The sequence below is a fragment of the Pseudorca crassidens genome, chromosome 11, assembly GCF_039906515.1.
Source record: "Pseudorca crassidens isolate mPseCra1 chromosome 11, mPseCra1.hap1, whole genome shotgun sequence".
NCBI lineage: Eukaryota > Metazoa > Chordata > Mammalia > Artiodactyla > Delphinidae > Pseudorca > Pseudorca crassidens.
In genome coordinates, this window is record NC_090306.1 from 3729701 (window position 1) to 3754762 (window position 25062).

Genomic DNA, 25062 nt, shown 5'->3' on the forward strand with positions numbered 1-25062 from the left:
CAGTCCTCGTTCCTCCCGGATGTCCCTGGGTCCGGGAGTCCCAGCTGGTGGGCCAGGCAAAACTCTTGACTAACAAAGTATACCTTTCTGGAAGCTGGACCGAGGCCACCATGTTAAACCTGAACTCTCATCCAGCTTCTTACATGGGATGAAATGAATAGCAGAGACTTCAGGACAGGAACTTGGTTTTCTAAATTTATCTTTGTAGTTTTATTTCATTGTCTAGGGCTCGTGCAACATAGTGCCACAAACTGGGGGCTTAAATAACTGAAATTTATTCTCTCACGGTTCTGAAGGCCAGACGTCTGAATCCAGGCGTCAGCAGGGTGGGCTCCTGCTGGAGGCTCTTAGGGGGAAGTCTGTTCCCTGACTCTTTCTCCGCTTCTGGTACTTGTCAGCTATGCTCTGGCTGGTAGACACAGCACTGCCTCTCTGCCTCCGTCTTCACGTGGCCTTTTCTCCTACACGTGTCTGTATCTCTTCTTCTTCTAAGGACACTAGTCGTATGGAATCAGTGCCCACCCTGTCCAGTATGGCCTCATCCTAATCCGATTACATCAGCGAGGTTCTTGTTTACAAATGAGGTCAAATTCACAGGTAACAGGGGTTAGGGCTTCAGTACGTCTTTTGGGGGGACTTGATTCAACTCATAACGTCATCTAACATGGTGCCCACACGTAGTAGGTCTGAGTAGAGAGTGGCTGGCAGATGGCAGCGAATCTGTAGAGAGGGCTTGGAGTAGTTGCAGAGTCAGTGAAGGTCGTCTCTCTCCTTTAAGTCTGTCTCCCGCTGCTTGCCCACTGTCCAACTTGCCCACTGTTGCCGCAGAACCTTGGTCAGGCCCCCTTTTCCTTGAGTTGCAGCAAAATTATAACAAGAGCTGCCATTTTCACGTCCCTATTTTGTGTTGGGCGTGTGTTCAGTGCTTCGTATGCGTTGCCTTGCTTAATTTACACAACATTACAAGCAACTCTTCTTATTCGCATTTTGTAGTCGAAGAAATGGAAACTCACAGTGGTCGGTTGTCTTGACGGAGATTATAGGACCAGTAAGTAGTCCTATCCTACAGTCCTGCTGCTGACTGGGGCCTCTTCCCCCTCTTTTATTCACATCCCCAGCGGGAAGTGTGTCCTCACTTTTGCCCACACCAGGTCCCACCCACTGAGAGCCTTTTGGGGACTGGAAGGAACTGGTAGACGTCCGTCCGTGTGTGGGAGAGGGTGGAGGCTGGCTGGAGCCTCTGCCAGCCTGTACCCGGCTCCACGTGTTCAATCCCCTCGTCCTCCCGGGCGATTTGCTTTCTGTGGTTGCCAGAGAATTATCGTAGTGGTAGCATTGTGAGCCCGTCCCTAGCGTCCGTGAGGGGCTCTTCTGGAGGACGGGAGCAGTAAGGACTTTCTCGGCACCTTCCAAACAGTTCAGCCACGTGGGTTGCTGGCTTCTGGGCCTGAGGCGGTTTTGTGCAGAGGTTCGGGGCGCAGGACCTGGGGCTCGTGCCTGGGTGCAGACCGCAGCCGGGCTGGGTCCTGGCGTGCACGCGTTACACCGTCATCTGTGCCTGGTTTCATCATCTGTGTCGTGGTGGTAGCACCTTATCCCGCAGAGCTATTATGAGGGTTAAATGAGTGACTTCGTGTGAAGCTCACGTAGGTACACGGCAGGTACTCAAGATGAGCTATGATTTATCATCCGGGCTTATCCGGTGGTGTCTCAAAGGGGCGGGGGGCGCACAGGTGAATAAAGGGCCTCCACTGGTGACGTGATGGACTCACTGATCCAAGCATTCTCAGGAGGGACAGCGTTCTCCATGCCTCGCGGGCTGGCCTGCCCCACTCCACACGCACACTCAGTGTTGGGGTCCAGGGCTGCGGTGTTCGCAATGTCCACAGCGGGAAAACAAAACCTCACGGAGCCCCTAGGGATGGAGAGAAGTGGGGGGGTGTAGATGGGCACCCACTTCAGACCTCTTGGCCTTCTCCGGGCGCCCCCAAGCCCTGCTGCTGGGACAAGAGCCACTCCTACTGCTCGATAACTGGATTGATGTTCCCCACGTTCCCACGGCGGGAGAACAAGGCCTGGCGGGAGGGGAGGAGGACACAGGCGTCTCCCAGGCAGGCGCCGCAAATCGGGTGTTAATTACCGAGTTAAACACCCTGTCCTCTTGGCCATGAATCCAGTAAAGGACATGCACGGGGGGTGAGGCCCAACCAGAGGGTGGTACAGCTGAGACCAAACCACTACAAAGGGAACTGCGATGAGCAAATCCCTCCTTCAGGTCCCCACCTGTAGCTCTATGGTGAAGCATCGTCTCTTGTTAGCTGAAGGGAAGGAAGGCGTGGCCTTTAACAGCTGGGGCTGCCAGAAAACGAGAGGCTGCAATTCCCCCAGGCGCATTACATCCAAGGGCTTCATCTCGCCCTGAAAGGCAGTTATGACAGCACTTCTCTAAGGAGACGCAATCAGAGAATCCCACAAAAATGATTGCAGCCCATCACGAGGGTAAGTGGGATCCTAATTAAGGGATGTTCGCTATTAACGTGCATCAGTGCAATTCTTGCCTTCAGGCACCTAGCAGGGAAGTGATGAATATTTATTGAATGAATAAAGGAAATAAACTCGCACATCACACGTACACCAGCGAACTTCCTTTTGTTACAGAGTCTGTCTACTCCCAGCTCTCCAGAGTGAAAGCTGCGGTTCCCAGGGTACCGTCGGGGAGGGTTTTGGAGGCAGACGTGAGTTTGAGTCTCATCCTCATGCCTCTGGGATTAACACCCATTTTTATAATCCATGCAGGTTAAATACAATCACAGGAGAAGACAGAAAAAAGAAACTCGACGCATGTTCTCACCTTTTTCCTCCTGTTGTAACTTTGCGTTTATTTGCTTAGCTTTTGTTTTGCTTTTGGGGGAAACTTCGCAGTACAAAGTGCGAAGAGTCCTTGCGGATTTCAGCGCGGGTGGATGTAAACGACCTCGTCCAGGCTGCGGGGCGGCGGGTGTGTTTACGCGTGGAGGTGTGGACACGCACGTGAGTCTGCGGGGCCGTCACGCAGAAGCACGTGCTCGTGCGCTTATGTACTTGTCACGCGTGGTTTGCAGTTCAGAGCAGGTAACGCACCATGAGGTGCACATTTAACCACTAGCCTGGAGCTCTGGGGTTGACCCAGGGACTGATGACTCAACGTGGTAGGGTGGTTGTACGGGGGGCACATGGGGGCGGGGGGGGCGGGGAGTGAGGCCCTGGGTGGGAATCTTGTAGAGCGGATCTGAGGGTCAGGGTCAGGAAGGTTAGCAGCCCTGGCTTTACAGCTGATGTACGACCTCGGGTGCTGTTTTCCTCAGGTGGGGGCTGGGTGGCCACCCTCTCTGGCGCGACACGCTCTCCCCAGGCCATCTCACGCCTCCTCCCTGATGTGCTGAGGATTCCCAGCCGAAGCCCAAATCCGGCCCTCGAGCTTGGGCTGTATGTCTGGCTGCCCGCAGGACGCCTCCGCTCAGGTGCCACACAGGGACCTCAGACTCCTCAGGCCCCTCCTGGTGTCAGCGCTTCCCACCCCTCTGCCCCCTCCTGCTGGCCGTCCTCTTGCTGAGTGTGGAGTTGCCCAAGGCACAGGCCCATCTCCTCTGTGCCGTCTCCATGGCTACGTCCTGGTGATTCTGCTCCTCATCGGCTCGTCCTCTGCCCTGAGTTTGTCCTCCTCTTTTGGGTCCCACTTTGGCCATCCTGGGCATGCCCCCCATCTCTTGCCTGGATCTCTGCATCACCTCCTGGATGCCCCCCACACAGCCGCGCCTGGCTCTGGTCTGTCCTCACAGCAGCACGAACATGCCTTCTGAAGTGGCGACCTGACTGTGCTTCTCCCATCCTCAGACGTGTTCAGTGGCTTTTCCGTTATCATGGGAGAAGGACCCACCTCCTTGCCGTGGCTTAGCTGGCTCCGCAAGCTCATGCCCCTGAATGCTGTTCTCTGAAGTCCTTCCCTTCTGCTCCAGCTACACTCACCTCCTTCCCTCCCCTCATCACCTCCTACTCTTCCTTCAGGTCTCAGCTTAGATGTCACCTCTTCCAGGAAGCCTTCCCTAGCTCCATCCCCTCATCTAAGTCAGGCTTAGCTCTCCCACCATGTGATCCTACAGTACCTGTGCATCCTCTGTCGCGGTGTGTATCGCTTTGCACTCGCTGGCTGACTTCCTCGTCTGCAAGTCCACTGTAAACTCTGTGCGGGAAGGGGCTCCATCCGTGCTGCTCACCATCGGATCCCAGCACCTAGCACAGCGCCTGGTACCTGTTAGAGGTTGCAGACCTTTTGTTCTACGAGTGGTCATTGTGACGTATACCTTTCCTGCACTGAAAATGTTCTATGGACGCTGGCGTTTAAATCATTATCTACGGCTCCCTTCCTTCTACGCAGGTTGGGACTGTCCGTCACCCAGCGTCCCCTGAAAAGGAAGTCTCTGAGGTCATAGCCGTCATCTTCCAACCCAAAGCAAGGCTGCAGGTTAGCTGCCCCGGACAGATGTTCACCGCTGTGCGGCAGGGGCAGGACTGCAGAGAGAATGGTGACACGCAGTGCAAGCTGGGGAAGAGGAGATTTTTCAGACAAACAAGGGCATACGTTTCGTACCCTCCTGAACAGGCAAGCCTTAAGTCTCAGAAAGGGTGGAAGGGGGCGGTCAGGGCTCTGCCTGGGCCGTGGGGGCAATTCCCTGCACTTCTGCGGTGGGGAGAGAGGGCAGAGAGACCGTGGAGGTAGCCCTGCGCAACCTCCCTCGAAGCAGGGCAGTCTCGGGGTTTGTATCAGACGATATATTTTCTTCCCACTAGGCCTGATGCTTCATCATCGGCTGATGTGAGCAGGGGCCGTGGTGGGGTGGGGGAGGCAGATATGTCCGGACGAGGGGTCTGAACAGCCCTGAGGCTCTGGCTCCTAGCTGCAGGCTCTCGGGGGCCCCAACCTCCTGCTCTGGGGCCGGCGCTCTGCGGGAGGATGCGCCTGTCTTAGGCCTGCGCTGTCATTCACTCTTCTATTTATAAAGTTAAAAATAAGGTGCTCCATATTCCGGGAGGGAAAGAAAAGCAAACCGGCGGCTTGGGCTGCCGGTGCAGCAGGGCCTTGGGCTTCTGTCCGCACGGCCAGCTCTGGTGGCTCTTCCTGGAGGCGTCCCTGAAGCCGGGCCAAGCCTGTGCCCACCTCCCTCTCTTCTTCCAGCTCCGCTCCAGCATCAAGAGACCAGCGCTCTCAGCCCCGCCCCGCCCCGGAGGGCACTGCACACGCCCCAGTCAAGGCAGCCGGGGTCCCTCCCGAGCACCAAGGGGGCTCGGCCTCGGCCTCCCTGGGTTATTCACTCTGGTTCCTCGGGCCCTCGGCGGATACCAGGTAGCCTGGGAAGAGCCGAGAAGCTTGAGGCAGAACCCGCGGCCCCGACTCTGTTGCCATCCGCCCTCTGACTCTCAGTCACCCGTGTGAGAAACGCCCGAGTTGGTCCTTGTCTGTCCCACCTGGTAGGGCGGCCCTGAACCAGATGGAGGCCAGGGCATGAGGACCTGTGGAAAGCGGGGGGGCTTTGTGCCAGCCTTAAACTTCGCTGTGACCGCCCTGCTGCTTCAGGTGCCTTCCAGCCAACTCTGTGCCTGTTTCCCCTGATCGAGCTGCCAGCGGGGATGGAGACAGCTCGTCACCATCCTCCACATGGCTTCCCCCTCCAGACTTGCCCACGTGTGCTAAACTTGTGCTGCTGAGCACGCGAGATGCTTTCCTCTCGAGGTGGCAAATGGTGTAGAAAGTGGACGTTTGGGGAAAAGCAAAGAGGTGTCGTCCGTCTGGGTTTGGCGGGGAGCTGACCTCTCCTAGGGTCCTGACTTGAACAGGGCGGAAGGGGAGGAGGCTGGCAGGCAGGTGTTTGTCCCGGAGAACGAACCTCCCTCCGGAAACCTCTGCCTGCGCTTCTGCTCTCCGCCTGCTGGCTCGGGCTCTACCCGTCCCCGGGCTGCGCGCTCTGCGCTGCTGAGAGCGATGGCTCTTTCCTTTTCAGGCAGGAGAGACGCGCAGGGCTTGCGGTTCAGCTGGTGGGGCAGGCAGCCTCAGCTTCTTGGCCCCGGGCTCTGGGGACCTGCATCTTGGAGAGGCTCCCGTCTTGGGCAGTGGTTCCTTTAACCCCCGCATGACCAGACACTTGGTGTGCCATGGGTCTCGCCTGTTCCGAACGCGTACGGGGTAGAGGGAACGAAAGGGAAGGTTTGAGTTTCAAATCTGTCAGCGCCATACTTCCTTGTGTTCCGCAGTGTGCGCTGCTGGACCATTATTTCTAAAGTACTGGGACCTGGCATGTCTCCCAGGATCCAGGCCGAGCCAGGATGTTGTATTCCTTTGGTACCACGGCTGGTGCCGGCAGCCGAGCGCTATGCCAGGGGCCCAGAGGAGGGGTGATGCGACGGCCATCCCTGCAGTCACCGTCCTCTGACATCTTCTCGCCCCAGGCCTTGGAGGCCCCCTTGTTACCGACTGCAACGGTCTCTAATCTCACCTGGTCGATCGACGGCATCCGACGCTGTTTGTGTTTCATTTTTCCCCCGATTCCCTCTCCTCTTCGGGGTCCTGCGTCCTCCCTCCTCCCATCTCTCCCGCACCTGTGGCTATTCTCTCTCCCGCCCTCCCGTGGATCCTTCTTCCTTCCCGCTGGTAGTGACGCTGACACCGGCTTCCCGTCCCTGGATGACCTCATCCTCCTGCACGTCTTGTGACGTCCAGACCTGCACTCCTGGCTGGGTTTCTCTTCCTCAGTGTGCGGCAAGCACTTCAAGTCCACCACGACCCAAACCGAGCTCCCTACCTTTCCTCCGAGCTTGTGCATCTGTTCCTGCCCCGGGTTCCTGCCTCCTTGAAGGGCACTGGTCAGCAGTCATACCAGGGGCCTCCCCAGAGAATTTGCAAGAGAATCCTGCCAGATCTACCTTCTTCCCATCCTTTACTTGCATCTCCTTCTCCTTCTCCCGCTGCCTCCAGTCAGACCCTCATCATCCTTTGTCTGGATCACTGCAGCCGCCGCCCCGCTTCTGTCCCTGCCCTTTGCCAGGTCGTCCTCTTCACGACAGCGCGATGCCTGCACTCCAGGTGGCCTCAGTGGTTGCTGGCTGAGCGAGTGCCTGAGTTATGGGTAGAGACGCTTTGCTCAGGGGAGCAAAGGCGGGTGTTTGTTCTGTAGCTGCTGGGCGTTGTGAGTTAACATCAGGGACACCGTTCTCCTTCTCTTCTGGCCCTGGTGGAGATGCTTGGGTGTTAAAGAACTTTAGGTTTGAGCTCATGGGGTTCAGGAGACCTGGGTGATAGTCCGGACTCTGCCGCTTGCTTACTAGGGGGCGTGTCTTTTCTGAGCTGGCTTTGACCCTGAGAGCACAGCAGAAAACAAAATCAGGGAGTTTGAGGTTTACCAAGGAGCCTTATCCTTTAGGAGGAAGAAGGACAAAGGTTATGACAGGGAGTGAACCTGGACAGGTGGCTGAACCCGTAAGGAGAGGTGCTCTGGTCGTTCCTTATGGGAAACGTCGTTCAATCCGCCTGGCATCACCCCACCCTCCCAGAAAGTGCAGATGGGAGGCTTCCAGGCTGTCCTTCTTCCCCTTGCCGTTGTGACAAAATGGGCTGGGTCTTGGGGGTTCCAGAAGCCTCTCTGCAGAGCTCTGATTCCTCATCCGAACAGGGCAAGTGCCTGTTGAGCAGATAACTCTTATTTAAGTTTCCGTATGTTTCGGGGTGAGTGGGGATTTCGTATTCAGGTTGAGGGGCTGGCTGAGTGACCCCAGGGAGCCCCTTGGACCCTTTGGGCTGGTTGATCACATCTTACCTGAAGCCAGGGGACAGGACCAGTGAGTCACTGAGACACCCTTCAGGTTTCCAGCGCTAACTCTGCTCTTCCCGTCGCAGTGTTCAGTGCATGAATCGTGCCCGTGACAGGGTGCATACCATCTTCTCTCTTCAAGTCACAGTGTCTACACCTCACTGTGCCTGGACCTTTTTGGAAAGCCGGCCACTTGCTTCTTACACGTCACTTTCCCGTCAGTATCAGGGAAGTGTGTGGTACCCAGAGAACACCACAGGTCAGCAGTGGGAAATGTTTAACAGCGATGGTTTTAATTCAGTCCGTTGCCTCGGCAGAACCATTCCCTACAGTGTATCCTTTTGCAGTACTTTATCCCGTCCAATTTTAGATAATTAATAATCACAGTCATATCTGTGACTGTGGCTAGATACGGCTCTAGTGATTTCATCCAAGGAGCCTAGTGTGACTTAACACATCTGGGAATCCTTTTCTAGGCCCCAAATCCTGAAGGCTAAGGAGGAGCTGGGCAAAGAAACAGGCAGGAGTGATAGTGAATGTCCCTTGGAGAGGGAGGCTCCGAGGAGAGGTCCGCTGTCAGGGCTGGAGAGTTGATTTCAGGGCCAAAGCCGGGCTCTGAGCCCTGACTGTCCCATGTGTCAGGTTGCTGTGTCTGTTTTCCAGTCTCGGCTAAATCCATCCTCTCTCTTCTGCTTCCTGCAGCATGGTCTCTTGTTCCCCACAGAAAGCCAAGGAGCTCAGTCTCCTTCTAGGCAGGTGCCTGGATGGCTCAGTGCCAGAGCCCTGGCCGGGGCTGGAACCAGGACCGTCCCGCTTACCTCGCTGGGAGTGCCAGGGACCAGATCCGTGTTGGGGTGTGGCTGGTATTTCTAGCCGCAGGATGTGGTTTGGAGAGGAGCTGCTCACCCAGAGCCTTGGAGCCTTTCCGAGTCCCCCAGCTCTTGGCTGGATTAGGGGGTCGCCCTGCCCCAGGGGGAGGGGTATGCATGAAACGATGTGCAAGCGTGCTGCTGTCTTACATCTGCTCCTCTAACGTGCTCTCCATCCTTCTCCACCCTGCTCTCTGCCCCAGAAAGCTGAACTGCATGGACAGGCTCCCCTCCCACCCCAGCTCCCCCAGGCTGCTGGCTGGCAGGGTCCCATGGTGGGGTGTTGTGAGCTGGGACGCCACCAACGGAGCATCAGCAGATCGGAGAAGGGAGGGGAGTGAGCTCAGAACAGTTATTCCTCCAGCTCCTTCCCTGTAGGCTTCCCCTAAACCGAGGCTTCCACGTAGCCTCTCACACAGCCCTCACCACCTCTGGGCTCCAGTAACTTCTCTCTTCCTGAGCCCTGACACATAGAGGTCACTGTGGGGTCATCTTACCAGCACGGGGGGCTTCCGCTAAGCTGCTCTTACGAACAGAAATACTTGATGGTGTTCACCCAGCACTTACTCTGCCCCACGCATCTTCCCAAGCTCTTTCCGTGGATAATCTAATTTCATTCTTAAATAACCCTGAGAGCAGATACTAATAATGTCCCTGGCTTGTGAGAGAGGGAACTGCGACTCAGAAAGATGCAGTGAATGTCCCAGGGTCACAGAGCAAGGAAGTGGCGGACGCTGGTTCCAAACGCGAGCAGCCACGTCCCAGGACCCAAGTTCCTGCTGGTTACTGGTGGGATCCCTGGACCAGCCACGCCCGCATCACCTGGGAGCTTGGGAGAAATGCAGATTCTCAGCCCTGCCCCAGACTGACTGGATCCGAGGCTGGGGGTGGGGTCCGCAGTCCCCTCTCCAGGAGTGGGATGTCCACCGGGGTTTGAGGACCACTGCTCTCACTGACCCCAGCTACCCCAGCCGCCGTCCCTTTCCCCCAGCCTTGCGTGGCTGGACTGCCGTGGCTGGTTCCTCCTCCGACCTGCTCTGGGGAGCAGGCTCCGCCCGCACCGGCCACTGCCCCGGGCTCCGGTGCTTTCTGTTTTCTGTGTTTGGTGACTGTGACCAGCCCAGGCTCTCCTCCCAGCTGGCTTCTCAGGGCTGTGCACCTATTTTTCTGGGCTCATCTTCCACGGATCTTCTCCTTTCTCTGGGCTTCAGTCCCCCAGGTGTGAGCACAACGCTGATAAGTAACAGGGGGACGTGGGCCAAACCTCCCTGCACAGATGTTTCATTTGGCCTCCTGGTTCCTGCTCCCCACAGGGGCGTCCGCATCCACCCCCTCCCTCCGCTTGTCCATGCGGCCCACGTGGTCTCCGCATACATGCCTGCTTGGTCCACAGTCTCGAATCCGGTGCCGCCACTTTCCGCGGATGGGAATCCAAGGCCAGAGAGGGTAAAGGTTGGTCAGGGATGCCCAGCGAGGCAGGGGCAAAGCCGGGGCTGGAGAGAGAGCTCCCAGGTCTCAACGTGGCCTTCGCTCATCGCGTGGTCCTTGCTCTGGGGCTGAGGGTCGCTGAACCTTCACCGGCTGCCCAGCTGGACACTTGCCTCTCCAAGATCTTTTACGAACCTACATAAAGGCGGGCCCTCGCCAGTTTGTTGGAGATGGGGTCCAGGGTGGGGTGATTCACGAGAGGGACCGATGTTTGTGTTCAATGGGGAAAATGACCAGGTGCTTAAGAGGGCCCAGAGCGCCGCACGGTGGGACCTAAGTGGGATGACTTTGCCGGGAAAGTGTTTTTGTGGAGGCAGGGCTGTCACTATTGGTTTCCTGCCCGTCAGAGTCTCGGCCTCGAGGCAGCCCTGCCTCTCCTGAGTCTGACTCCACCTTCCACCAGTTTCAGACTCTATGACTTGAACCAGTGACTTGTTGTCTCTGAGCCACAGGTATGCCCTGGGAAAATGGCCTCTTGGGCTTGTCTTCATCCTCTTTCCCATCATTATAACAATATACTTTCTTCCTCCTCTCAGGAGGGAAGGGGCCTTGTGAGTGAATTTGCACTAAAGTGCTCATTTGACAAGTAAACGTTTAATGTGTTGTGTTCACCACCGCTCCCAGCCAGGTCTCTTGATTCAGGAGTTTTGAAGGGGATAGAAAAGATAAAATGGGAAATGCTGCATCCCGATTCCATAGGCTTTAAATCCAGGGATTGCTTATTTTAATGGTTTTCAGGCCACCAGAATAATCAGGTTTTGTCTGTTTTTCCTTCTGCTTCTATCAATTTTTTCTCCATTTTTTTCGTTGTGGTCAAACACGCATAATATAAAACTTACTGTCCTAATCATTTCTAAGCATACAGCTCAATGGTATGAAGTACATTCGTATTGCTGTGCAACCATCACCACCATCCGTCTCCAGAACTCTTTTCGTCTTGCAAATCTGAACTTCTGTGCCCATTCAGCAATAACTCCCGTTCTCCCCTCCACCCTCTGGCCACCACCATTCTACTTGTCTCTATGGATATGACTAATCTAAGTGCCTCACGTAGGGGGAGGCATACGGTATTTGTCTTTTTGTGTCTGGCTCATTTCACTTAGCATAATGTCCTCAAAGTTCATCCATGTTGTAGCATGTGTCAGAATTTCCCTCCTTTTTCAGGCTGAATAATAGTCCATTGTATGTATAGACCACATTTTGCTTGTCCGTTCTTCCACTGATAGACACTTGGGTTGCTTCCACAGTTTAGCTATTATGAATAATGCTTCTATGAACATGGGTGCACAAATATCTCTTCAAGACCCGGCTTCCACTTACTTCGGGCATATACCAAGAAGTGGAATTACTGGATCATATGGTAACTCTAGTTTTAATTTTTTGAAGACGTACCAAACTTTTCCATGGTGAATATGCACCATTTTTCATTCTCATTGCAAAAGGTTTCCAGTTTCTCCACATCCTTGCCAACACTTATTTTCCCGTTTTTTTGTTTTCTTTAATTATTAGCCATCCTAATGGGTGTGAGGTGGTGTCTCCTTGTGGTTTCAATTTGCATTTCCCTAATGATTCGTTCTGTCAGTTTTTGCTTCATATATTTTGCATCTCTTTTATTAGATGAATGAACATTTGAAATTGCTGTGTCTACTTGATGAAGTGACCACTTTATCATTGTGAAGAGATCCTCGTTTTCTTGATATTATTTGCTGTGAGATCTACTTTCTCTGATACTCTTATAGCTACTCCAGCTTTCCCTTTATTCAAGTTAACATGGTATATTGTTTTTCATCCTTTTTTAAAAACTGTTTTTGTGTTAAAAGTAAGTTTCAAACAGGGAGGCATGTGGTTGTTTAGAAAATCTAATATGATAGCCTCTGTTTTTTAATTGAGGTGTTCAGACCATTTATAGTTAATGTAATTATAAATATTATATTGATCCTGTAGGGTTTAAACCTACCATCTTGCTATTTGTTTCTATGTTACTTATCTGTTCTTTGTTACACTTGCGCTCTTTTTAAGCCTTTTTGGGGGGACGATACTTGAGTATTTCTTAAGATTCCATTTAATCTTCTTTGCTGGCTTATTATGTATAACTTTTTGTGCTTTTATAAAGTGGATGCCTAGAATTTGTAGTAAGTGTAATGAACTTATCATAGTCTCTCTTCAAGTAATATTACAGCACCTCACATGTACTATAAGAATCACACAACAGTGTACTTCCATTCCTTCCCTTCTGGCCTTTGTGCTATTGCCATCATACATTTTATTCCTACCTATGTTATAAATCCTAGAAACATTGTTATTATTTTTTAATTTAAACAGTCAATAATCTTAAAGAGATTTAAATAATAAGGAAAAGGTCTTTTATGGTTATCCATAAAAGTTACTTTTCCAGAGCACTTCATTCTTGGTGTGGATCCAGATTTCCATCTGGTATCATTTTCCTTCTGCCCAAAGGATGCCCTTTAACATTTCTTATAATGTGGACCTGTGGATAATGAAATCTTTCACCTCTGTATGTCTATAAAAATCTGTACTTTGGCTTTATTTTTGAAAGATATTTTCACTGGGTATAAAATTCCAAGTTGAGAGATTTTTTTTTCCTTTTTGTATTCTAAAGGTTGTGCTGTCCTGTCTTCCTGTGTTGTTTCTTATAAGAAGTTGGCTCTCATTCCTATATTAGTTCCTTTGTATGTAATGTATCTTTATCCCCCGTCCCTGGATGCTTTTACGATTTTCTGTTTATCAGTGGTTTAAGCAATTTAATTGTGATATAGTTTGGTGTGTTTTTCTCCCTCTGATTTCTTTTCCTCAGGGTTTGCTGAGCTTTTTGGATCTATAAGTTTGTGGTTTTTGTCAATTTGGAAAATTTCAGCCACCGTTTCAATATTTCATTAAGTATTTTTCTGTTTCCCCTTCCTTTGGGTACCACAGTCACATGTGTACTAAGTCACTTGAAGTTCTTCCGCACCTCACTGATGCTCTGTTTAGCTTTTTGTTTTCAATCTTTTTCTCTCTGTGTTTTATTTTGGGTAGTTTTTATTGCCTGTGTCAATCTTTTCTTCTGTGACATGTAATCTGCTATTAATCTAATCTGGTGTATTTTTGAAAATCACATATAGTCTTTATCTCTAGAAGTTCATTTTCTACCTTCTGTGTCGCCACATAACACACTTAATCTTTCCTCTAGTTTCTTGGACATGTGCAGTACAGTTACAATAATAATTTTAAAGACCTTGTCTACTGATTTCATCATCTTTGTCCTTTCCAGGTTGGTCTGGAGAGATGGATTTTTCTCCTCATTATAGGTAGCATTTCCCACTTCTTTGGCAAGCCTGATCATTTTTGACTGAATGCTAGACATTGTGGAATCCACACCTTGTTGGGAGCTGGATACTTTTTGGATATTTTGTATTTCTAAGCTTAGTTCTGGGATGCAGTTAAATCACTTGGAGAGTTTAACCCCTTCAGGTCTTGCTTTTAAGCTTTGTTAGGTGGAATCAGAGCAGTCTTTAATCCAGGGCTAATTTTCCACCACTGAGGGGTGAAAAAAGTATTCACGAATTATGAGGTTTTCCCACTTCGGCTTGGGGAGACAAGAGCCCTTTACTGGCCCCGTGTGAGTACTGTAAAGTCGCCCCTTTATCTTCTTTGTCATCCTTTGCCTGGTCTCAGGTAGTTTCTTCACATGCATAGTTTGGTCAGTCTCAGCTGAAGACTTGAGGGGCACTCACTCCAGCTCTCCAAAGCCCCCTCTGTAGAGTCTTCTACCCTCCAGCACTCTGCCTTTCAAACTCTAGCTGTCTTGCTTTCCTGATTCCCACCTCTGTCTCTTCCACCAAGGCAGATGCCTCTCTCTGCCTGGGTTTCCACTCCCTACAACCCAGCTCAGATATACCAGGCAGTAAGCTGAGGCGTCATAGGGTTTGCCTTGTTTGTCTGTCAGCTTTCAAAGGTACAGTTCTTCATTGCCTGATGTTCAGCGTCTTGAAAACTGTTATTTCACATGTTTTGTTCAGCTTTTAAACCGACCGTCAGAATTGCCTGGGAGTGCTTTGAAAAATCCAGATTCTTGGGCTCTGTCATTGGCTAATCTGAGGCCACCTTTGGAGTAGATCTGGTGGCTGATATTGTTCCCTTTCCAGCTGGAACATCAGTATTTTCAGTAAATACACTGGAATCTCTGATTAAAGGAGTTAGTCACTTCTGCTAAGAATCTGGGCGGAAAGATATTTATTTCGAGCAAATGGGTTTCCTAGAACTGGATGGAAAGTGTCTGGAGGAGTCCTGGGAAACCAGATGGGAATCTGGATTAAGCTGATGTGGCTTTGGTCTTGGCCTATAACTTGTGATTTTCTTTCTGATTTATGACTTTGTAGCTCGTTTATCTCCAGCCATTGGCTTATTGGACAGATGATGGGGCCAGAGACTCTGTGAAGGGCCAGTTCTTGGGTCCTGGACAGCCCCACTGTGGGGACTAAATCAGCCAGTCAGTTCCTCTGAAACTCAGCCCCATTCCCTGCAATTCTGGTCTTGCAGCACTTCGCTGTGAAGAGACTGTTGGAAAAGCGTCTACAAATACACTCGAATCTGTACTTGAAGCCACTTGTAGTCTACGTGGATGGAGATATGGGGGTTAGTAAATGCATTCTGTATCTGCAAGATATTTCCTTCTTCTGGAAATCCTGGGAGATAAGACAGTTCTCGGTAAAGACACTTGGGGCACCACTGACTCCTCCGAAGAGTGTTGAGTATTATTCAGATTCTCATGATTATTCTTCTCAGTTCTGTCTTCCTTGCTGCCACCTCCCTCCCGCCCTCTCAAGGGGAAAGAAAGGTCTCTGGTTGCATGGTGGGAAGGAACCTTGCATAATATATTTATGAAGGGCAGCCTTGACCCGGTAGAAGGATACTTTAATCCTCACATCGTTATTGAGCCCCAGCTCTGTGCCAAGCATTAAGGAGGAAACAGTGACACGTAAGATCTGGGTCCCGGTCTGAAGGAATTTACTTCTTGGCTATAGAAGCAACACCTACCATTGTGAGAACATTTGCATGAGACTGTTTGCCGGTAAAAAAGGACAGAACGTAACCAGTAGCTTTGGACCCACAGATGCCACAGGAATACAGACTAGGAGCAGGAGAGACCAGGTGTCAGCGTCTGGAGAAAATGACTGAGTTGCCATGGTGGGCATGTTCTTGAAGATAGCAACTGCATAGTTCTCAGAAACCTCTGGGGAAGAGGGGTAGCTCAGAGCCCAGGGAGTAGACGGTGTGGAGGGCGAGGACAAGGCTCAGGCAGCCGGAGGAACAGAGCGCTAAGGGCAGCCAAGGCCACTGTGTCCAGGGCCAGAGGAGGGCTCAGGCAGCATCCCCAAGTAACACCGGGGCGGAGAGTCAGTTGGCCAGAGATGCAAGTCTTGTTCTCCTATATCACACTTTAGAATTGCCTCTGAATACTTACACACACAGCATCTTTAGTCATCACAGAAGCCCGTGGAAGAGGCAGGACACATAATTATTGCCATTTGACAGAGGAAGACACTGAGGGTCGGAAAGGTTAAATGGATTTTGCATCATAACCCGAATAGGGGGAGAACCAAGACCAGAACCCACAGGTGCCCCGAATGTGTGACCTCTGTCTGACACCCTCTGCCTCCACGGTGACCCCGGCCAAGCACAGAGTCACCTGCCCAGCTCAGGTCCCACGGGAATGATGTGACCCTTATCTGGGACGAAGGCTTCGTCCAACTCCAGGCAGGATGAGGGTGGGGGAAGAGATTGGCTGTATCTTTCTGCACATCTGTCCATAAAGGAAGCAGAGAGGGTGCTTGGTGACGTCCTTCAGGTCAAAGGAGAGAGAGGCCCCTGTTGGCTTGGGGAGGGGAGAGGGAGGGAGGGGAGGGGATGCATGGCAAGTCTGCTTTGTAAGCCCATTAAGGAGGAAGAGCCAGGAGCCAGGCACCCAATTAACCTGACATCTCTTGCAGCCAAAATATCTGAGGATGTAAGAAGAGAATTCAGTATGTGGAGGCTTGGGGGAAAAGTGACTAATAGCTGGAAAACAGCCCCAGTTTATTTAAAGAACAGGTCAGGCGCAACAACTCCAATAGATTCCTTCCCAGCAGTTCCAGATCTGGGAGACAGAGCAGGTACCGTGCGGCTGCAACGCCATCCTGATGTGAAGCAGGCATGGCCGTTGTGCCACAAACAGACTGCCAGGGGCTGCCGGGAAGTGCCGGGAAGCACCGGGACACCGTACGCGGCTGCCAAGGGCTGCCCTTGGAGTTGGGCCATGCCGTGACCCTGGCTGTGACAGCAGGATAGGGACCGGCCCAGGTCACCCAGCCTGCAGGTGGCGGAGCCCTCACCCAATCCCGGGCCTTTTGCTGTGAGAGCCAAGGTGCTTTCTGTAACCCGTGGCTGCCTCTCCTTCAGGTGACCTTGGCCCGGCTCTGGCATTGTCTGGGAGCCTCAGTAGCACCGAGGCAGAGCCAGGCTGGCCTCTGAGGGCTGCGCCAGGGGTCGCAGAGGAATGGAGAAGGCAAGAAGCTGTCCCCAACTTTGCCTGGACCAGGGCTTCACTGGGAGCCCCGGGAGGGCTTGTTAAAGTGCAGGCTGGCAGCCCGCACCCTCGCAGGAATGGATTCTGCTGGTCTGGGGTGGGGCCTGATACCCACCCAAGGTGACTGACACAGATCGTAAGAGAGAAGCACTGCCCTCAGTCAGAGACCTCAGATGGCTTCCCTCAGAACAGTAATTTCTAGAGATGTTTATAGCTCTCCCAGGGAAAAAGAATGCCACAGCTATTACACTGGTAGCACTAGACACCCTCATACCCTCCTGGAGATTCACGATTCATTTTAGCAAATTAAAGCCTTAAAAGGATTGCAATTAAGAAATCTCTTTATATTTTGTAGTATACACATATATCAAATCATGACATTGTATGCCTTCAACTTACGCAATGATATATGTCAATTTTATCTCAAGAAAGCTGGAAAAGAAAAGAAATCTCTTTAGCTTTTTTTTGGCCCGAACTCACTTGACCACAGAACCCCTTGTTCCAGGAGTGTCTGTTCTGTGGGAAACAGTGTGGAAAAACGCAACTCCAGACGAGCCATTCTCAGTCTCTGGGATGCAGCGGAATCACGTGTGTGGGCCTGTGTTGGAATAGATTGCTGGGCTCCACCCCAGAGAGTCTGATTTAGTGTTGCCAGCGAGGCCCGGGAACATGCATTTGTTACAAGCCCCCAGGTGATGCTGATGCTAGAGGTGTGGGGACCACCCAGCGAGAGCCACGGCAGGAGGCCCCTCTGTGAGCCCTAGGGAAAGAGGGAGGGTGAGAACTGAGAAAGGTGCGTGGCAGGACCCGGGGGAAGAGGCTTCCAGGGAGCACAGCCTTGGAAGGGGCTTGAGTCTGAAGTAATGAAAAAGCATGTGAGGGCGGGCTCTGCTGAGATGCCAGAGTTAGATTCAGGGACACAGTATAATAGAGAGATGCCAGCTGGTGACAGCAGCTGACGCTCTGTGACATGCATCAGTGTCTGGCCTCGCCACAGGGGGCTCTAGAGAGTCTGTGCCTTTAAAAAGCCAATGCTAGAGGGGCGCATGAGGGTGACAGTTGACAAATGAGCAAGCCTGGGAGCGATGCACAGGGAGACAGCTCCAGCTTGTAGGACCAGCGGTGTCTAGACCCTTCTCCCCGGCCCCGAGTCGTGCAGGCTTCCGACCCCCGGGGGGAAGAGCAGTGAGCCAGGTCGTGGCATCTGCTCCAGCACGGTGCTTCCTTCTGGGGAGGCTGACTGCAAGACTGCTTTGCTGAAAGCTCCTCTCTCAGCCCAGGTGGTAGGAAACACGGGTGCAGGAGAGTGGGTGGGACGGTGGAACCAGGCCCATCTCTGGCCAAAGGCAGGCATGAAAGCTTTGTATCTGTGGTGTGGTCATGGGGGACAGGAGAGTCCCAGGTGCCCGACACAGCCATGCCTGCCTTGCTGCTGCCCGACACCCACCCTTAGAATGTTCCTCCTTCAGCTGAGCTCCGGCCCCTACCTAGAGGCAGACAGATGGTGCTAGAAGGTCTAGCTCAGGTCACTACCGACTGCATGGACCACGGTCAAGATGGGAGAAAAGGGTGATCCCAGGCTGGGTGGGGAGACGGTGAAGACAGCTGGGAAGGAACATGCAGTGAGACCCGGGCCGGGAGCCCCCTGCTCCCACGCCCTCCTCTGCTCCCGCTGCGGCCCCCGCTACCCCCTGCAGGCCCCTTTCTGTCCCTCTGCGGGACCTCAGCATGGCACGCCGATGCTGAGGACAGACTCAGGTTAGCGAAAGCTGTCTTGACATTTGGAGACGGAGCAGGATTCGGCTCCTTCGGGGCGCCTTTTGTTCTCAGGAAAATCATCTGTACAGCTTGGGCCGGTGCCAGGGACTGCCGTTTATAGCCCAATGGGCTTGGGGTGGCTTCGGCTGCCTGGTGCAGAAAGCGCTGGCTGCTCTCCGCCCCCGGCCGTCTGCCTTCCCCTCGGGTCTCCCGCACTCCTCTCCCCCCTCAAAGCCTCTCCTTCCTCTCCCCATCCCCTCCCCTATTTTCTTAGAGGTCCCAGTTCTAGATTTGCCCACGTGACCCCAGACACCTTCCCTTCCTCACGTGGACCTCAGCTTCTCCTACAGACTGGAGCCCACTGTCTGCTCCCCTTGGAACTCAGTCACCTTGGCGAGGTGCCTACCTGTGCCAACCTCCACCGAGGCATTGTCCACATTGCCTTTGACCTTCATTCTCCCCTCCCAGGGCCGGGCTTCCTGCCTGGCCTTGCTTTGCCACCCACTTCTGAGCACAGGGCCTGGCTCCCAGCAGAAGCTGTCAGGCTTGGTGGGACTGGACTGGTCCAGCCACGGTGTCAGGCTCGAGAGCACAGCTTTGCTGTCAGATAATAAATGGTTCGTGTCTTGGCTCTGTTACTCGCTAGCTCTGGGCTTAGCAACGGACTGAATTTTTGAGCTTCAGTTTCTCCACCTGTAAATTTCAGTACCTCACTTATTATTAGGCTTTTATGAGATAATATTTGTGAAGTGTTTAGCACAGTGCCTGGCACTCAGTGGGCCCTCAGTCACTGTTAGGGATCATCACCATCACCATCATCACCATCATCTTTACCATCATCACCATCATCATCATCACCACCACCATCATCACCATCACCACCATCATCATCACCATCATCACCATCATGATCATCATCACCATCATCATCATCACCATCACCACCATCATCATCACCATCATCATCATCATCATCACCATCGTCACCATCATCACCATCATCTTTACCATCATCACCATCATCATCATCATCATCACCACCATCATCACCATCACCACCATCATCATCACCATCATCACCATCATGATCATCATCACCATCATCATCATCATCATCACCACCACCATCATCACCATCATCATCATCATCATCACCATCGTCACCATCATCACCATCATCTTTACCATCATCACCATCATCATCATCATCATCACCACCATCATCACCATCATCACCACCACCATCATCATCATCTTTACCACCATCACCATCATCATCATCATCACCATCATCACCATCACCACCATCATCATCATATCATCATCATCATCTACCCTCATTTTTACGTGCAAGTGGGGTTAGGTAAAAAAATTCTGTCCCTGAATCCCCAGCCCTGCCCATGGAAATCCCACCCACCCTTTGAGGACCAGCTGGATGCCTCTTCAGCAGGGAGCCATCCTCCCGTCTCCAGCTTTGGTGTTTCCATAGCCTTTTATCTTATCTCAGCATTTAGGAGCCTGGGCCTGTTTGCTGCAGTGGGATGGGGTGGACCGGGGAAATCGCAGGTGAAGTACTGGGGAGAAACAGTGTGCTGAAGATGCCCCGGGAAAGGCTAGGCCTGAGGGCAGGACACAGCATCTGAAGAGTCCTGATCAGCAGTTGGTACTAAGAATAGAAGACAAAGTCACAAATCCTCTCAGTGGAAGGTGACCCTGAGCGGATTGGGGGGCAGGCAGCAGCAGGAGGTTTTCCACCAGAGCAGCGCCCTGAGCCCTGGGCCCTGGGGAGGAAGGGGGAGAGCAGGACAGGGCAGGCCAAGGCTGGAGACAACCATGTGGATATGTTACCAGAACCAGACAAAGAGTCTCAGGGGACCCCGTGGAAGGGACCTTGGACTCAGAGCTGAATGGAGCTCAGGGGTACAGGAGGCCCCTGTGCCCTTGACCATGCAACAGCCTGGTCCAGCTGGGACTTTTTCTATCTTTAATTTATTTAAATGGAGTCAAGATTGGGGTGAGCTTCACGCACAGAGCCTCCTCCAGCTTTAGAGGTGACTGCACAACTTCCTGAACACAGCGTCCTCTGGACACATGAAGCTAGACAAAGGTTGGCTTTGTTTTAGTGCCCTCGTCTGGTCACTGGAGTACAACGCCTGGGTCACACATCTTCAGAGGAGGGGCAGTCACAGAACTGGAGGCATGAGGACACGTCCTCCCAAGCCTCTCCCCCCAGGTCCCCTGGTACCTCCAAGGTCCTCAGAGAAGGATGCTTCCTGCTTCTCTCCCTGCCCCATCCTCACTCCCTCTACCCCCTCTCTGGGGGTCTCTCCCAAGTGAACCCCTCAGCTCTGCTCTGCAGATGGTTTCCAAATCCAGAGAGCCAGCCTCAGTTTCCCGTCCGAGGTCTGGGATCACATTTCCAAATTTCTACTTTTGGCTGTTTACAAATGTAGTACTTGTTAGTGGCATACATTTAAAATATATATAACAAGCACAAGGAAGGAAAGTGTGCACTGTTCACAGCCCCGTGAACAAGCACCGTGACAACTGCGGCCCATCCCAGTGCCTTCCCCTCCTCAGTCACAAGCATGAAAACGTTTTAATTCTAAAAATGCGATCACACTGTGTACTCATCTCCCACTGGTTCTCCTCAACCCACAGTTTGTCACGATCACGTTTCTGTCATTAAACACTCTTCTGCGACATTTGAAGTGGCTGTGTAGCCTCCAGTGTGGACGCCCCGTAGTTTGTACAATCGGTTCTGTTTCATGGAACCCCCAGGTTGACTCTTTATTTTCTGCCATGACGAATAGTGTCGTCACAAAATTCGTACAGCTACGTGCTCAAGGTTATCCACGATCCTTTCTTTAGGATAAATTCCCAAAAATGGAATGGCTGGGTTAAAGGATTTGTGCTTTTCAGTGCATTTTGTCAAACTAGTTTCCCAGAAGTCTCACTAAAGGTCTATGTCAGCACCTACTTTTCTGCAACCATTACAAATGCCGTTTTAGTCTTTTTGGAAGGGGGAGGTTTGAGCTTATTTGATATTTAAAAGTTATAACTTTCTGTGTTCATTTGAAGTTACCCGATTTCTAGAGAGGTTAATATATTTGCAGCTCGTTAATTTGCCGTTTGCGTTTAGCCTCATGTGAATTGACTGTAAGATCCTCTGTCCAGTGTCAGATTGGACTGGCTTGTCAGGGCTCTCTCCATATTAAGGTTATTAACCTGTGTCTGCCATGTATGTTAGAGATGTGCTTCTCACTTTACCGTTGACCTTTCGGCTGTGTTTATGGTATTTACCGGCTGGGACGGCATCACTGCCTGCCGGCCAGACATCTTTCCTTATATGATGCAATGACACGTCCAACTTCTCAGAGCCAAACCGAAGTTCATTATTTCCCCCCGCCCCACATGGCTCTTCCTGCTGACTCACTCATTCCTGTTAATGTCACCACCACTTTCCTAGCCACCCAGGCTTGAAACGTTGAAGTCATCTCTGATTCCAGCTTCTCTCTTCTCCCCTCCGTTCCGCCAGTTGCCAACTCCTGTGGGTCTATTTCTGCTAGTTCTCTTGCAGGCAGCCCTTCTGACACCACAGTGGCTCGTTATCTCTTGACTGGACTTTGGAACCAGAGGCCTCAGAGGTCATACCTTGCCTCCCCAGCCCGAGTGCCCCCCTCTTCCTTCCCCCTTGCCCCTCCTGCAGGCTACCAGCGCATCAATTTTCCCCAACTAGAGCTCAAGCCTAGAACTCCCTGGTTACAAACTGCCAACAGCTCCCCGTCGTCTCGTATTTAAATACAACCTCGGGGCTTCCCTGGTGGCGCAATGGTTGAGAGTCCGCCTGCCAATGCAGGGGACGCGGGTTCGCGCCCCGGTCCGGGAAGATCCCACATGCCGTGGAGCAGCTGGGCCCGTGAGCCATGGCCGCTGAGCCTGCGCGTCCGGAGCCTGTGCTCCGCAACGGGAGAGGCCACAACAGTGAGAGGCCCGCGTACCGCAAAAAAAAATAATAAATAAGTAAAATAAATCAATCAATCAATACAACCTCTTAGCCTGGCTGTAATCCCTGACAGCCCCATCTCCCACTATCTGGGCCGCGTTCCCCAGGAACACTCACTGCTGTTCCACGCTTTTCCTGGTTGCGGAAGCCACACCCTCCAAGAGCTCCCTCCCACTGTCGCCCCCACCACAATCTGTGGAGAAAGCTCCCAGCAATCCCAGGCCTCTCTGACTCTCTCACTGAAGTGACTTCTCTCTCCTTTGAACCCCCAGAGCAACCTGCTTGACCTTCTCTTGTAAAACAAATCTTTCTCCGTCATCCAGTGCAGACTCGGGGTCTTCCGCTTCCACCAGACAGCGTCCTTTGAGGGCACGGTTCCCGCACGTCTGTTTCTTCCACGGGACCATACAGCACTCACAGCCGCCGACGTTCAGTGGATATTTGTGGAATAAGGAGCACCAGCCCAGGTGGTGATGCCTGGGGATCATACTCCACTGCTGCTCCCCACCCCAGGCCCAGCCTCCTGGGACAGGGCACCCTGTTAGCCGCTGGGCAGAGCGCAAGTCCCCCTCTGCAGGAGGCCGAACTGGGCTGACAGCCTCCGGCCCCAGGGCCTGGTTCACAGTCACCTCTTTGTCCCCGTGACCGGTGGTTATTGAGGTGAACGGACCCTCAATCCATCCATCTTTGCCTCGTGATGCCACGCGTGACGCGTGATGCATGGTGTGTGGTGGGCACTTCGTAAGTTGGCACCGTCGAAAGAATCTCAGGGGACCCCGTGAAAGGGACCTTGAACTCAGGGTGGAGTGGAGCTCAGGGGTGCAGGAGGCCCCTGTGACCTTGACCATGCAAGAGCCTGGTCCAGCTGGGACTTTCTCTCTCCTTAATATATTTAAATGGAGTCATGATTGGGGTGAGTTTCAGGCACAGAGCCTCCTCCAGCTTTAGAGGTGACTGCAGCCAGCACGGGAGTGTGCAATTGACAGTCTATTTTTAGCCTCCTGGAGACCGTGACCAACATCCCAAGTGGAGGGTGGGCACACCTGCTGCATTCTAATGAGGCAGCCCGTTGCCTCTGCTGCCAGACAGCCCGGGATCGTGCCGACCTGAAACCTGATGTTGCTAAACTGGGAAGTCTGCCTATTTCCCAGAGGCTGTAGCCTAGATACACCAGGAAAACAGGACCATCACCCCACCCTCCCCAGCTTGCTCCCCTCCAGCCTGGGAGTCTGGGCATGATGGAGGGGATGGACTCAGATTTCTTGATCTTGCTCTAGGACCTCCCTGTTTCCCTTGCTAGAAAGGAGATAGTAAGTCTGCATTGACCCAGCTTACAGATGAGAAAACTGAGGCATAGAATAGGGAGATGTTAATGTACTCTGAGTACTGCTGCTACTACTAATGAGAATAACAATAATAGAGCACTCACTATATGCCAGAAACTGTTCTAAACTCTTCACAAATATTAACTCATCACTGAAAATAGATTTTTCAGAATTCTGCCCCTTTTGAGGCCTTTGCTGTGCCGTGCACATCTGGATTCCCTACACTTCAGGGAAAGGTGTTTCTTCTCCCGGCAGAACAATGCTTCTGCAGTGAACTCTGAGCCTCTGGGCGTCCATCTCCTCCTCTGTCCTCCCGTTAGCCCGTGGAGGAGGAAGCGCTGGTCAGTGCCGGGCAGCAGCTGTGGTGTGTGGAGCTGAGCTGGCTGTCAGGGTCGGGGAACCCAGGAAAGGGCAGTGCACTGGCAGGAGGCTGGCTGTCAGTGTGGGCGCTTGCATTTCAGAGGAAACTTCTGCTGATGTTCAGAGTAAAACTGTGAATCGGAAACTGGGCGTGGTGGAGCGGCAAGACAACAGGTGTGAGAAACCAGAACCTAAGAGACCTGCATTTTGGGGGCCAGGTGCTGCTTGCGGGGTGGAGAGAAGTCCAGGGGCTCGAGCTGCCTAAGGATGCAGGTGGGACTCATTTTAAGAACTCAGACTCACGATGCGCTGGGCCCTTTTCTGAGCACTTTCCAGACACCAACTTGTCTTATCCTCAGGATGACTCTAGGACGTGTGGACCATTTTATTCCCGTTTTAGAGTTGGGGAAACTGAGGCACCAAGAGGTGAATAACTCTGTCCAAGGTTGTGTAGCTGCGAGTGGCGGGGCTGGGATTCACGTTTCGGGGGGCTGGCTCTGGAATCCATACTCCAGCCACTCTGCTCTGGGATGCTGTGTGATGCCATTACATCTTTCCCTTTATTCGCCTCTAAGAGATGGTATTATTGTCCCCATTTAACAGATAGGCCAACTGAGGCCCAGATCTGCTCAGGTCACCCACTAGTAGGAGATGGAACTGGGTTAAATTCAGGTTGGTTGGGCTCCTGGGTAGCACACCACCATCCCACACAGCACAGCCAACAGCTTGGGAACACCATTGCCCCTTCGCTGGGGCTGCTGGGGCTGATTGGAGCCGGCTTGGGGCGGGGCGGGAGGGGGAAGGAGGGAGGGTAGAGTCTCAGAGGGCAGGACCTCATGGGTGCTGTTCACAC

General features: G+C 52.5%; 1 protein-coding gene across 2 annotated transcripts in view; it reads left to right on the forward strand.

The window, feature by feature from the left end:
* Positions 1–25062, forward strand: part of PRMT8 (protein arginine methyltransferase 8) — an 82326-nt gene that overhangs the window by 8321 nt on the left and 48943 nt on the right. The gene's annotated exons all lie outside the window — the stretch shown is intronic.